The following is a 15,572-nucleotide window of genomic DNA, read 5'->3' as shown; positions in this document are numbered from 1 at the left end:
TTAAAATATCTCCTTATTAATTCATTCGTTTATTTAAAAAAAAAAAGCATTCATAAAAGTGATTTGGTTTAGAATCCTCCTTTTCATATTTTTTTATACCATTCATATAATAAGGGGCGCAGAGTCAGGGAGAGAAGCCGGCCGGGCTAAGCCCTCCCCCGCCTGTTCTGGCTGTGAACTCTGCCTCCCCCTACTCCCTCACTTTCATGAGGGAAGAGAGGTGAGGAAAGTGATTTTGTTTAAAAAAATGTCTAACTTTTTTAGGAATTGTTTCAATTGATTTAAATTAAATTGGATAAATAATAGTAATAGTAATGATAATAACAATGATAATAATAATAATAATAATAAAAAATAATGTGCGGGAAGAAGGAAACACTATTTCAATTCTCTGTATTTCCTGCACACATGACATTATTGATAAGTGACAAGTTGACTTGACTTGAAGACTGATAAAGTTGATTCAAGATGTTGAAGCTTGAAAAAACTGTTGTGATCAGTGGTCAATGACCTCCATCTGGTGGACAAAAAAAACCATTGCACCCACCTGATCAAGTCACAATCCCCATGATTCCCACACTCACAAAGCATTAAAAAGCAGTGATTTTGAGTGCAAATCCAATGGAAATGCAGTCAGTGGAAGCCAAAGACTATTGTTAGCCGAAGTCAAGTGTTTTAGTGTTTCATCTTGGACAGAGCCGAGTGGCTGAAAGTTTTTTTTTCCAATGAAGCAGCAGCAGAAGCACAACACATATTTCTACTATATTATTATAAATATTATCATTATATAGTATTATTGTTACATACTGTTATTATCAATCACAATAGCATCATGTCATCAGTATACTCACCATAAGTAGTAGTAGTAGTAGTAGTAGTAGAACAAGTATTTCGTTTTATTGTGGTATTTCATTCTATTGTGTTTTATAATGTATTTTGGGGGGGAGTCTTGCTCACACGTGTTCCTATTTATCGTGGTTAAAACAAAACGTCTGAGAATCTCAGTGTATTTACCATTTTTTGGTTAATTAGTGGATAAAATATATTTGTAACGTTTAATTCTCATTGTTTGAGAGTGGGATGTGTATTTTAAGGAGAAAAAAATATTTTAAAGTTGTAAAAAATTCATAAGTAATTGAAATTTCTGAGTATGTTTGAAAATATTTTTTTTAATTTTAGGGAAATCCTTATTGGGATAGTAATTTGTTTATGATTCCAACTTTTTTTGAGGATTGGTGGTTGATATAAGGGAAATGAATGGAGAAAAATTCTTTATTTAATCAACTCCCATGATCCTTTGGGAGTAGTGGAGCCAATCAGAGGAAAACGTTATTTTGTACAAGTTTAAAACTTGTTGTTGTATGTAAAATATTGTTTATAATGTAGTTTGAGTTGTAAAATAGAATTAGGAATAAAATTTAAAATATCTCCTTATTAATTCATTCGTTTATTTAAAAAAAAAAAGCATTCATAAAAGTGATTTGGTTTAGAATCCTCCTTTTCATATTTTTTTATACCATTCATATAATAAGGGGCGCAGAGTCAGGGAGAGAAGCCGGCCGGGCTAAGCCCTCCCCCGCCTGTTCTGGCTGTGAACTCTGCCTCCCCCTACTCCCTCACTTTCATGAGGGAAGAGAGGTGAGGAAAGTGATTTTGTTTAAAAAAATGTCTAACTTTTTTAGGAATTGTTTCAATTGATTTAAATTAAATTGGATAAATAATAGTAATAGTAATGATAATAACAATGATAATAATAATAATAATAATAATAATAATAAAAAATAATGTGCGGGAAGAGGGAAACACTATTTCAATTCTCTGTATTTCCTCTGTAAGTGACAAGTTGACTTGACTTGAAGACTGATAAAGTTGATTCAAGATGTTGAAGCTTGAAAAAACTGTTGTGATCAGTGGTCAATGACCTCCATCTGGTGGACAAAAAAAACCATTGCACCCACCTGATCAAGTCACAATCCCCATGATTCCCACACTCACAAAGCATTAAAAAGCAGTGATTTTGAGTGCAAATCCAATGGAAATGCAGTCAGTGGAAGCCAAAGACTATTGTTAGCCGAAGTCAAGTGTTTTAGTGTTTCATCTTGGACAGGGCCAAGTGGCTGAATGTTTTTTTTTCCAATGAAGCAGCAGCAGAAGCACAACACATATTTCTACTATATTATTATAAATATTATCATTATATAGTATTATTGTTACATACTGTTATTAACAATCACAATAGCATCATGTCATCAGTATACTCACCATAAGTAGTAGTAGTAGTAGTAGTAGAACAAGTATTTCATTTTATTTTTTTATCATTTTATGTCTTCTGCTGTGATTTCCTTTATCTGGTCCTCTGCCACCCTGTGTAAATTTAAGGAATCCAGCCATGTGGCTATCTGATGTTTATTATTTATTTTTGGTTGGGAATATAGATTCTTATAATGTTTCAAAACATGTATGTATCTCTTCTGTCTTATATTTTGGTAGATTTGTAGCTGAGCCCCTATGACTTTTTAATCTGTAGCCCAGCAATTTTGTAGATTTACTTCCCACGTCATAGTATCGCTGTTTCATGTACAACAGCTTTTTTTGAATCTCTTGTCCTGAGATGTCATTTACCTCTGTTCTAACTCTTTTAATATTTTGGTTTATTCGCTCGTCCACATTTTTTTAATGTTCTTTTTCCAATTTTTTAAGCTCTGATTCTAATTTATTGAGTTTTTCCTGTGTTTGCCTTTTCAAGTATGTTGATTTAGCAATTCGTTGTCCTCTAATCACAGCTTTACACGCGTCCCACAGCACCGAGGGAGACACCTCACCATTATCATTCTCCCTCACATATAACTGAATTTCTTTAATAAACTCTTCCTTCATTTGTCCTTTTAATACATTTATATTTAGCCTCCAAAGTGTTGATTTTTGTTCTCTTGACATAGCCAGAGTCATATATACAGGACTATGGTCTGATATGTCTCTCACTCCAATTTCACAATTTTCGATCCTATAACTGTCCTAACTGAACATGAAAAAATTATCTATCCTGGAGTATATTTGATGTGGTGCTGAGAAAAATGTATAGTCTTCCCTTAGGATTGAATTCTTTCCAAACGTCAATTACTCTTTATGTTAAAAAAAAATGTTTGTACTTATTGCACTTGTAATTTCACATTGTGGCATTTGTATTTACAGTAGGTGGTTACACTTGTGGTGGAAATTTATCTTGAGATGTAAAATAAAGAGTTTCTCAGACAGTTGTCTTTAGGTCATTTAATAGAAAGCTCTGCAGAGGGTTTCACACTTAGCATGAATGCTCAGAGTGGAACAACTCCGAATAGGGAAAGAAGAAGGTTTTATACAGTCAGGTAAACAGGAAACATAAGAGACAACTGTTGTGGCAGAACGCTCATGTGCTAATCACACGACACTCTCTGTGATTCTCAACCTGTGGGAGTATCAGTGTGTGTGGTTTCAGCTGGAGGCGTCAGCTGTTCAGATGGAGCCAGTACTCCTTTGCAATGGTTAGTGTGGATCCAGGTGGCTCTCTCAGCACTGCAGTGTGGGTTGTGAGTAGCACCTGGTAGGGGCCTTGCCACCTGAGTGAGCGCCAGTTCTTTCTCCGAAAGTCTTTGACCACCACGAAGTCGCCTGGACGGGGGTCGTGAAGTGGTTCAGTCACTGGATGAGGAAGGGAAGATGTCACCTGTTTCCTGATGTCTGAAAGAGCATTAGTCAGGTTAGAACAATAGGACAACATATCATGCATATCACACAAGTCTGTGGCGGGAAGTGGAGAGGGTGAAAGACCCGCACCAATGTGGGGAGGAGTTGCAAAAAGAATCTCATAAGGTGAAAGGTTAGACCTGGTTCGTTTTCTCATCCTCATATACATCAGCGCCAGAGGCAGGACCTTTGTCCATGTGAGACCTCTGTCTTCACAGCACTTTGCGAGCTTCGTTTTGAGTGTGCATTTTCTCGTTCCAAAGCTCCGCCACTGGCTGGATGATATGCACAGTGTGTTCGCACATCCATTCCTAGATGAGAGCTGAGTTGTTTGACAGCTTTGTCACTTTAGATTCTGCTAGGAATCCCCCATTGTGGAATGATGTCTTGTAACAGTGCTTTGGTGACTACACTTGCAGTTTGTTTTGAAGCAGGAAAGGCTTCAACCCATTTTGACCACATGTTGACCATCACTAAGCAGTGAGATTTACCTTCTAATGGTGAGGCCATGGTGAACAACCAAAAATTACCTGTGCCTGCAGAGAGCACCAAAATCATGAGTGAAACCAAATGCATATCCGGAGTCTTTGTAAACTGTGAGTGTTTTACCAGTAGCCAATTTGCATGCTTTCAGTGAGCACAATGAGTTCTGCTGCCTGGGCTGAGAGGTGATGAGGAAAAGGACCAGAGAAGAGAATGTCACTATCAGAATAGACAGAAAAACCAACAAAGTTAGTACCGGAGACCGGGTTCACGTGAGGCGGACCCATTTACATACAGAATCAAGTCATAGTTCATCAGAAAGGTCAGGTTGTGGTGAACACTGGACTTGTAGTTCAGCAACACAGTTGTGTTCTCCACCCGTCATCTGGAAGCGGGAGAAGCGTGGCTGGATTCAAGGTTGAACAGCGTTTCACTGTGATGTTGGGCATATCAAGAAGAACAGCTAGCAGCAGAAAGATGTGAGGTCTTCTGTTCTGTGAGCATGAGAGACACAGCATGAGTAACAAGAAGTGTCAAGTCAGAGTAGCCTACGATGTCACGTGAGGCAAGAACTGCTTTTTCACAGGCGGCCACTGCACACAAGCTTTGTGGAGGGCCAGCTGCCACTGGGTCAAGTTTAGCAGAGAAGTAGGCTCACAGTAGCCTCGACAAAGGCGTCTGAATGTGTAGGCCTTGTTTTCAAAGTTAAAAGCAAACCAGTACTGGCTGTCCTTGTGGACAGGAACGTTTAAAAAAAAGCATTGGATAAATCTACAACCGAAAACCACTCTGCATCAGGCGGAATTTGGGAAAGCAACGTGTACGGGTTGGGAACAATGGGTGATCGAGCAATTACAGCGTCATTCACAGCCTTCAAATCCTGCACAAATCACCACTCAATAGGTTGACCTTTATCTCTTGTGGTGTCTGAAATGTCATGTGTTGTGTTCTCTTTAAAGGAAGCTGATCTCTGAGTTTGAGGCCCATAGGTCCTGAGGAATTCAGAGGCCTATAAATTTAGGTTTTCTGAGAAAAACTGAATGTATACATTAATGCATTAGGTCACGGCTTAAACTGTCACCCTAAATTTGAGCTGGTGCCTTTCCCTCCCTGTTACCAAACAGATGAGGTGGGCTGGATGAAAGCCAGATGTGTTTTCTTTAGATTCACAAAAACAGCTCTCCTATATAAACAGGGAGTTGAAGCTGTTAGGGAGAAGAGATTCACATTGGCCCCAGATCTCTCTCCAGGCAGATTGCAGTGCTTGTATTGATGCTGAACTTTTTGTAATAAACCTTTCAAACAATCAAACGGTGTCAATCGGCGATTCCTTCATCATCTTCACATCATCGCTACCCCAATATACAACACTCTGATTTTCTTAACTGGAAACAGTGGAGTATGGACTGGCGAATCAGGGCAGGGGATAATTACACCAGCCTGCAAGAGAGATGCAAAAACAGGGCGTATCCTATCCACAACTTCCTGTCTGACTGGGTACCATTGTTTACATGGTCGATATTCAGATTTTGGGGTAATTGTAACTGGGTCACAGTTTCTGATGAGGCCCACATCGTATTTGTCCTTTGCCCACAGCATTTCTGGCAAGTCTACAAGCAGGAGAACATCTGATTGGTTTGACAACATGATATGAGAATGGAGATAGTCATCAACCACATACAATGATCGTGTGGCAGGAAAACACTGATTTGGAGAAAATTTGAAACTGAAAGCATTCATGCAAGGTGAATAGATCAGGCGTCATGGTTAAATGCCAGTCACTGACTGTCTGAAATGATGGTCCAAGGTCTCTCCACTGGTCATCATGTGATTTATTCATAAAGTGGCTCTGTGTGCACAAAACAGCTGAAAACAGTGGCTCTGCGTGCACAAAAGCATTGGAGATGGCGAGAGAAGCTTAAAATTGCAACTTTAGTTCAGAAGATGAACCTTTCTTCACAAAGTGGCTCGAAGCTTCTTTCGTCATCTCCAGTGCTTTTGTGCAGGCAGAGCCACTGTTTCCAGTTGCTTTGTGCCACACAGAGGCAGTGTCAAATCTAGACCATATCAAGAGTATAAATATGGCAGATATGGCAGGATGAACAGTATAAATATAAACAGAATTATCAGTGGAATATAATTATGGTAGTATGAACAGAATTACAGTACAAATATAAATGTGATGCTCTCCAAAACAAATCCACCACTATAAACCACCACCACCAAGACTACAAATGACCTGAAACATGCTCCTATCACTATTCTGGAGGAACGATTTGGGCCTCCACACTTGGTGAAACTTTCACTACTGACCATCCCATTCGCTTATAATGGGGAGTGTTTTCCCTGAATATCTCAGGGACCGAAGGTCATAGCTGCCGGGCACTGCCACCAACGGAAAGAGCACCCCTGAAAATGGGGGGGTAGCCAAAGTAATAATAATATAGTAGTAATATGTGTCTGTTGTGCTGCTGCTGCTTCATTCATTTCAGCTTTAAATACCTCGGGGTCCACTTCAGTGAGGACCTCACCTGGACATTAAACACCACACAGCTAGTCATGAAGGCTCAACAGCGGCTGTACTTCCTGAGGAGGCTGAGGAAGTTTGGGATGACTCCTAAGATCCTCAGCAACTTCTACAGCTGCATCATTGAGAGCATATTGACCAGCTGCATCACCGTGTGGTACGACAGCACATCTACTATGGACCGCAAACGCCTGCAGAGAGTGGCGAAGACAGCAGAAAAAATCATCAAGAACTCACTGCCCTCTCTGCAGAGCATTTACCACCGCAGGCAGGGTTCACAGGAGAGCTAGCTCCATTATTAAACTATTTCCAAATGTACTGTTTACATTTACATTGCATACATTTGCACTGCTCAGTTTTGCACAATACTCACCCTACTCACCTCATTACCCTTGTTTTCACCTTACTCTTAAACATGTTTCATATTCTCATTGTATTTGATGTAAATATTGTATTTGAATGTCAATTTTGGTCCCCTGGTATTCCAGAAAGGACAGCACAAGAATTTCAATTCACAGGGGAACGTGTGTGTTCTTGTGTGTATTTGACAGTAAAAATTGTTGAATCTTGAATTGGCAAGAAAACATTCAGCCACTCGGCCCTTTGTGGAAGAGTTTGGACATGGCTACAGACAAATAACAAAGGCAGTGTCCAAGATGAAACACTAAAACACTTGACTACTGCTAACAATAGTCTTTGGTTTCCACTGACTGCATTTCCATTGGATTTGCACTCGAAATCATTGCTTTTTAATGGTTTGTGAGTGTAGGAATAATGGGGATTGTGACTTGATAAAGTGGGTGCAATGGTTTTTTTCGTCCACTAGATGGAGGTCATTGACCACGGATCACAACAGTTTTTCCTAGATTCAACATCTTGAATCAACTTTATCAGTGTTCAAGTCAAGTCAACTTTATGATCAATAATGACATATGTGCAGGAAATACAGAGAATTGAAATAGCGTTTCCCTCTTATCCCCGGTGCAAACAGCATTCAACATGAAATATAAAATATCAAAAATAGAAGTCATTCAAAGATATAAACAGGCAGTGGCAAATGTAGATGATATCAAAGATTCGCAGTTTGGGCCCCTGACCAGCTAGAGCTCTGACATTTTGCACACTGCCTCTCCTCTCACCCCAGAAGGCTCCCTATGTGTTATTAAAGCTCTGGGTGTTGCAGGTCAAAAGATCAAATTTTTTCCACCTACCTCCTACCTCAGTTCGAGCCCAAAACCACCCAGGGGCCCCAAGTTTTAAGTAGAGGTTCCCCCTGGGACCCAGGAAGCACAACTACATTCAGGTCGCCATAGCCGGAAGCTGTTTTTCTAGTGTAAAATACCTGAAAAAGGGAGTATTTGAATGAACGATAAATGGACACATACTTTTCTCAGATCATGTGTATTATGACTCATTATCAGGGTAACCACCTACTGTAAATACAAATGCCACAATGTGTACAATTACTGCTGAATATCTACAGAACTGAAATATTACATACGTCAATAGACTATACTGAAATATTACTATAGACAATGTACATCCAAACAGACATTTAACATGTCTAATCTGTGACCTAGCACCTGCATTCATTAAACAACTTTGGATACCAGTAATAAAGTAAACATAAGCATGTAAGATAAACAAATATAGCATTTCACAAAATATTCTTTAACTCGGCTTACTTCTAATATACTGATAATATATTGCAACTCACAATTTAGAACAGTACACTCAGTAACGCAATTATTTCTGAAAAAATCAATTTAAAATAGACTGCTTGCAACAACACTAGTCACATAGTTTTTCCACAGCCACGGTGTACTACTATTCCACAGACAGCGCACAGTTAGCATTGCAGGAGATTGATGTGCCTTATGTTAACTTAATCGTCGTCATGTAATTATCAATATTACTTCACGCTACATGAACAGACTGTATTACAAATTGTTTCCTGAGCACATATACACATTCACCTAACACACTGGTAAATATTAACCATTACTTTGAGGTACTGCGCGTATCGCATTTACAAGGCAAGAAGTGTGCTTTGTGAGGTCCTAGTGACCTTGCCATTTGATCTTTGACAACTGAATTCTATTCAAGTCATCATTGAGGCCAAGTGAATGTTTGTGCCACATGTAATGATATTTCCTTTGTATTCAAAACAATGCAAAGTCAAGTGAGCTTGACCTTTCGACCTTTGACTTACATGATGTAGTTGTTCATGAGATATCGCTTTCACATGAATGGGACAGACAGATGGATGGATAAGCTGAAAACATAATGCCTCTGGCCACACTGAAAGTGAAAATGGTAAAGAAATAAATATAGCAATACATGATAAATAATTTGTTCCATGTTCTTTTAATTTACATGGATGATTTCTTGACAAAACAAGCCAACTCTATAAATGTGAACTGAGTGTCAGAAATTAACACGACATTCATAGCATCTGCAAACAATTTTTCCCCACAAATTTCTGTAACTTTCTGAGAATCTGCATCACAGTATATTGTAAAATATCATGTGTTTCAATACTCACATTATTGATGGAACCTCAGTGATGTCTACTGTCCCTGGCTCAGACACTCTCTCAAGCATCTACAGTACATGTCAAGACAGGTAATGGTAGAATTAAAATGACATTAGATATCTACAATTCAGTTGAACTATTATAGTTTCAGATATTAACCATTTAATTCCGAGTTCAGTCAGGAACCCTTTGTCATGCTTTACCCATTTGTTGCAAATGGGGACACAGTTATGATTGGCGCTGAAGGCTCCATTCTTTGGATGTTCCCTGGTTAGCCGAGCAGTGTGCTGAGATAAAACAGGGGACATATGCAGAGCGCCCAGTGGGCGTAGCAGGCAAGGTACTTTTGTTTAAGATGATTTACCACAACCGTGTTTGGACTCGGTGCTGTGGTGGCAGTTTCTGTGAAACAAGCACAAAGTCAAACACTTCTTTTTTTAAGTTTAATTCACCATCTGCAGATGGACTCATTAGTACACATCACCTGATTGACATGCACAAATGAGCAAAGAACATAGGAGAATCTGTGTTCTTATAACTCACAGCCCCCTCCCACTAAGCATGCAAAGGTATATATTACCCTTCTGTATTTTCACTCAGTGGAGGAGACATCCTGTCCTTTTGTTTACATGTTCTGTGGATGACTCCCCCCCTGTGAGATCCCAGTTGTTTGATCCCAATCAGAGATACGAGATACCATAAAGTTGTGGTTTCTCGAGGCCATTAAACTCAAGTCTCTTAAGCCACCACAGTAAACCTTAAAGTTGCCCTTTTAGATGAACAATCAACCATTTGGTCAGTCCTCCACATACATGTCTGTTTATGCAATTATACATACACGAATGTAAAATTTCCATTACAGTGCTAAAAGTGTTAGAGCTTCGCAGGGATCAGTGAGGATGAGGTCGTATTTAAAGGGACCGCTTTGGTGAGAGAATGGGCTGTGATTGGTGGGTGACTGACGAGCACCCATAAACCTATCGGTATAGCTGAGCACATGACTCCGTGTCCTGCATGAACTAACACAATGCTTCATTAGTCACAATTCTAGTTCAGGATTTCCACAATGACATTCTAACTTTAAACTTAATTTAAGGTATCTTGAATTGAGGCAAATTAAAGCTGACCTTGAATTATGATCAGTCAGAATCAAATTGTCATATATCACAAATCATAAACTGGATTTATTTTCATAATTAATTATGGATACAATTCCAAGGTATGATGCAGAAATCTGGAATGGATATCTATATCATTGAGCATTGTACAAGAAGACAAGTAAATTATTTTTAAATAAACAGCATGGAACATGGACATGTTACTACATGTTCTACTGAATAAAGGATCAGCCACATGCTATCCGTAATACAAACAGCCATCATCAGGGACATAGTCATCAGAGAGATCATAGTTAATAATCATCCCATGGTACTTGTACCGTAGTTCTTTACAAAGTCTACCACCTGCCCCTTGATGATAGTACTCTGAGAGTTTGAGGGCTGATGCCTAAAACTCATGTCCTTGGTTTTTGTCACATTTAGTAGTAAAAAGGCAGTCACAACAATACAGATTCGCAATCCACAATGGGACCATGGCTGTTCTCATCCGCATGGAGGAGACTGACTGTCACAGAGTCATCAGCAAATTTGAAAAGTAATCTGTTGTCATGCCAGCTGCGGCAGTCATCAGTATACACATTACAGAGTGAAAAGACACAGGAGAAGACCCTGTGGATGATGACAATGCCTCTTACGTGCATTTGTTTACCCTCACTTTCTGTGTTACTTGTCAGTTGCAGCTCGAGGCATCATGCATGTAACCAATATTATCTTTTCCAGGCACTATACTGGTACTGTAGTACCTACAAGTTACGCACGTTCCATTTTGCCTGGGGACATTTAAAACAAACCAGTCTACAACATAGTAAAAATCACATGAAAATCAACTGCCCTCCTCATCTTTTCATTTTTTTTACCCCCCAATTTTTTAATGTGGATTTAGAATTTGATACTGAGCATAGCCGTGAAATTGGCTCCCCAATAGAAATGGTAAAGGTTGTCAAATTAATGTTACCTACATAAATCCCCACAGATTTCCAAAACATTCTCAGAACACAGTTTACATCACAGTATATTGTAAGGTATCACATTTTTAATTACTCACCTTATTGATGGAACCTCAACCATATTTACTGTCCCTGGCTCAGACTCTCTCTCAACCATCTACAGTAGGTGAAGACAGTAGGTGTTTTCGTTCCCAAAACACAGGCTCTCGTGTGGTTCCAAGAGTCTGTAAGAGTAGAACATGAGGTAGAGCATTCAGCTACCAGGCAGACACCTTCTGTGCATTTAAAGTTAAACTTAAAACATTCCTTTTTGATAAAGCCTGGCTGGATCAGGTGAGTCCTGAACCATCCCTTAAGCTGCTATAGGTCTAGACTGCTGGGGAAACTCCCATCATCCACAGAGCACTTCTCCACAATACTTAATTAATTATTATATGAATTGTTGCTGCTATCATTAATAATCAATAACTTCTTTACACTGTTATCGTTTACATTTTAACTAGTCAGAGCTGATACCTGATGGTGCTCAAGTGTTCCGGTCTCTCGCCTCCCCCTCCCCACTGTTTCTCTTCTCTCCCCATTTTTCTCTGCTCACCCCAACCAGTAGAGGCAGATGACCGTCCACATTGAACCTGGTTCTGCTAGAGGTTTCTCCCTGTAAGTGAGGGAGTTTTTACTCTTCACAGTCACCAAAGTGCTTGCTCATTGTGGGAACTGTTAGGTTTCTCTATATCAAACAATATTTTAATGTCTTGACCTTCTATGTAAAGCTCCTTGAGATAATGTATATTATCATTTGGCGCTATACAAATAAAATTGAATTGAATTTGTAGCACCGGTATCACCCCACTTACTGCGCCACTGGACCAGTTCTAGGTTCTAAGGAGTGGGAAGCAAGAATAATCACACCAGAGACCGTTGCTCTAAGTACAAAAGGCCGGCAATTTACTGAATGCAAAACACACATATAAAATACAGTACAGAAAACAAAACAAATACCCTGCAGGTTCCTAATACTAAGGCAAGTATAATTGAAAAGAGTATTTCACTCTTTCCTTTCGTTCTTTAGTTCTCCTAGTTTATTTCAGTAAAGCTAATCTAAGTTAAGTTAAACCAGTCTTTTTTCTCCTAGGTTGCATCTATTTTTAGAATTTTTCCTCCTGAGTTAACTCTTTTTTCCCTTTCTTTTAAATGTAAGAGAATACCTTCAGTTACATAATCAAATCAAAGTGGACCACAATCATTTCCAATCACACTCAGAAAATATGAACTCAACATGCAAATAAAAGTATGACACTTTCGAATCGAGTTCAACATGAGTTCAAGTGTTCGGTTCAATGAAAAGTTTCAGTTCGATTTAGTCCGAAAATAATAATAAATCAATCAGTTCAGATCAAACTAGTTCCTGATACTCCTACCACTCTGGCGGCGAGTCACCATAAGCCGAAGATTTCCTCACTAGCGCGAAGGAGTAGATGAGTTGAAGGTGAAGGTCTGGGTCTGGCTCGCCATCTTGAATCCCGTCTGTGTGTGCACAGTCCTTGCTCCGACCCAGCTTCAAACCGAGCAAAAAACCTGACCTGTGTAACAGGTCATAAACACAAATAATCTCTTTTTAAATCCTCAAATCACACAAATAAATGTTTCACAGTTTCTGACTTGTAACGTTACTGCTACGGTGTTTTTTCGTCTCAAAATGGCAGCGGAGCGGTCTCTTTCAACTCACGGCTCCGTCTCCCACACAAACTACAGCGCATACCTTTCATTTATACAGCTTACAGACACTTTTGTAACATTCACAGTCTTCATAAACCCAAAAAATTTACTGATAAACAGGTTATGACGGAGCATTTCCTTGTGAATAGCTACGTTTTTAGCATTAGCTTTCCGCTAAAAAGGTACAACGCAGCAAAATTGCAAGAAAATAAAAACAAAACTCACCAAAACCAGTGTGACTTAGTTCTCATAAAATCCCCGTCAGTTCCCGACCAGGTAAGTTATATTTTTCAACTGCTAAATCAACTTTTTTCACTCTTTTTCTGCTTATTAAAGCTCGTTTTTCTCCATTTTCTCCTCTGCTCTCTCCATCAGGTCTCTGCTGCAGCATCACGCAGGCCCTGCCTGTAGTGTCACTAGTCCCTTAAAGGGGCACGCATGAAATTTCTGTCAGCATACTTTTAATCTTAACCAGAAACATGTCACGCTATAATGTGATCCGTATAACGTTATTAAAAATGTATAAAACAACCCACTTGAGAACAAACACAGTTCAGATCTGTTGTTATATAGATAGTATGCTTGAGTGTTGTTATATAGTATTGTTTACAGATGCTATGAATGTTTTGTTAATTTTATGTGTGCATAATATGAAGTGGAAAATATGTTCATGAAAGAAGAAAAAACATATTATTATTTTTGTACAGTTTACTGAATATATTGCGATACTACTGCTCAATTAATTATTGTTATTATTTTCCCATCACCTATTCAATTCAATTCAATTTTATTTGTATAGCGCCAAATGATAATATATATTATCTCAAGGAACTTTACATAGAAGGTCAAGACCTTAAAATCTTGCTTAATATAGAGAAACCTAACAGTTCCCACAATCAGCAAGCACTTTGGCAACTGTGAAGAGTAAAAACTACCTCACTTACAGGGAGACACCTCTAGCAGAACCAGGTTCAATGTGGATGGTCATCTGCCTCTACTGGTTGGGGAGAGCAGAGAAACAGTGGTGAGGGGGAGGCGAGAGAGACCGGAACACTTGAGCAACATCAGGTATCAGCTCTGACTAGTTAAAATTTAAACAATAACAGTGTAAAGAAGTTATTGATTATTAATGATAGCAGCAACAATTCATATAATAATTAATTAAGTATTGTTGTTAATAATAATAATAATAATGATGATAAGTCAGATAATAATAACTCCTTCAGTTCTGGAGTCAGAGATGCCTGCAATGAGAGAGAGAAAGAGAGAGAGGGACATGGGAGAAAAAAGACACGTCAATGACATAGTTATTGATATTTATTAAAATAAATAAATGAGTGTGTGTGTGTGTGTCTGTGGGTGGGTTAGGGTTAGGGTTAGGGTTAGGGGTTAGGGTTAGGTAAGGGGATAATAGCCAAGCGTGTCCGCGTCCGGCTCCGTGGACACGCTATTTTCCGGGGTGCCAGAGACTCAGGACTTTGGCTACCCCCCCATTTTCAGGGGTGCTCTTTCCGTTGGTGGCAGTGGCCGGCAGCTACGACCTTCGGTCCCTGAGATATTCAGGGAAAAACACTCTCCATTATAAGCGAATGGGACGGTCAGTAGTGAATGTAGCAGCAGTAGCAGCAGTACAACAGACCCATATTACTACTATATTATTATAAATATGATTATTATATAGTGTTATTATAATTACATACACACAGAGAGATCCAAAGTGTGTTGTTATTATTACATTATTACATACTGTTGTTAACAAACACACGACCATCATGTCATCAGTACGGTTACCATTAGTAGTAGTAGTAGAAGTACAAGTATTTCATTCTATTGTTGTATTTCATTCTATTGTTGTATTTCATTCTATTGTCGTATTTCATTTGATTGTATTATGTATTGTATTTTAATGCAATAAAATCGATGTATTCAAGGCGTTGTCCTGTGTAGCAAAATAAAACATGGATTTAAAACATCACACCAAAAAGCAGCAACAGCAGCAGCAACAACAACAACAAATGAAGTGAACAATAAATGAAAATAATAATGATAGGGGACGGTCAGGAGTGAAAAAGTGTGGAAGTCCAAATCGTTCCTCCAGAATAGTGTTAGGAGCACGTTTGTAGTGGTGGAGAGCATCTCATTTATATGTATACTGTAATTCTGTTCACATTGCCATATTTCTATTGATATTCCACTGATAATTCTGTTTCTATTTATACCGTTCATTTGGTTCATCCCGCCATATCTGAAATATTTATACTCTTGTTATCACCGGGGATAAGAGGGAAACACTATTTCAATTCTCTGTATGTCCTGCACATATGGCATTATTGATCATAAAGTTGACTTGACTTGAACACTGATAAAGTTGATTCAAGATGTTGAAGCTTGAAAAAACTGTTGTGATCAGTGGTCAATGACCTCCATCTGGTGGACAAAAAAAACCATTGCACCCACCTGATCAAGTCACAATCCCCATGTTTCCCATACTCACAAAGCATTAAAAAGCAGTGATTTTGAGT

The 15,572-nt window shown here is 38.8% G+C and overlaps 1 long non-coding RNA gene across 1 annotated transcript; it reads right to left on the bottom strand.

The window, feature by feature from the left end:
* Window positions 1–3,255: 3,255 nt before the first annotated feature.
* Window positions 3,256–15,164, bottom strand: LOC138407026 (uncharacterized). Its single transcript, XR_011240424.1, has 2 exons — window positions 13,276–15,164; window positions 3,256–12,914 (listed from the first exon to the last, which is right to left on the bottom strand). It is a non-coding gene; the product is annotated as an uncharacterized lncRNA (long non-coding RNA).
* Between the last annotated feature and the right edge of the window lie 408 nt (window positions 15,165–15,572).

The sequence above is a fragment of the Paralichthys olivaceus genome, chromosome 24, assembly GCF_024713975.1.
Source record: "Paralichthys olivaceus isolate ysfri-2021 chromosome 24, ASM2471397v2, whole genome shotgun sequence".
In the NCBI taxonomy this organism is placed as follows: domain Eukaryota; kingdom Metazoa; phylum Chordata; class Actinopteri; order Pleuronectiformes; family Paralichthyidae; genus Paralichthys; species Paralichthys olivaceus.
The sequence above is the reverse complement of the archived record's forward strand: the minus strand, read 5'-3'. Positions and strand labels throughout refer to the sequence as shown.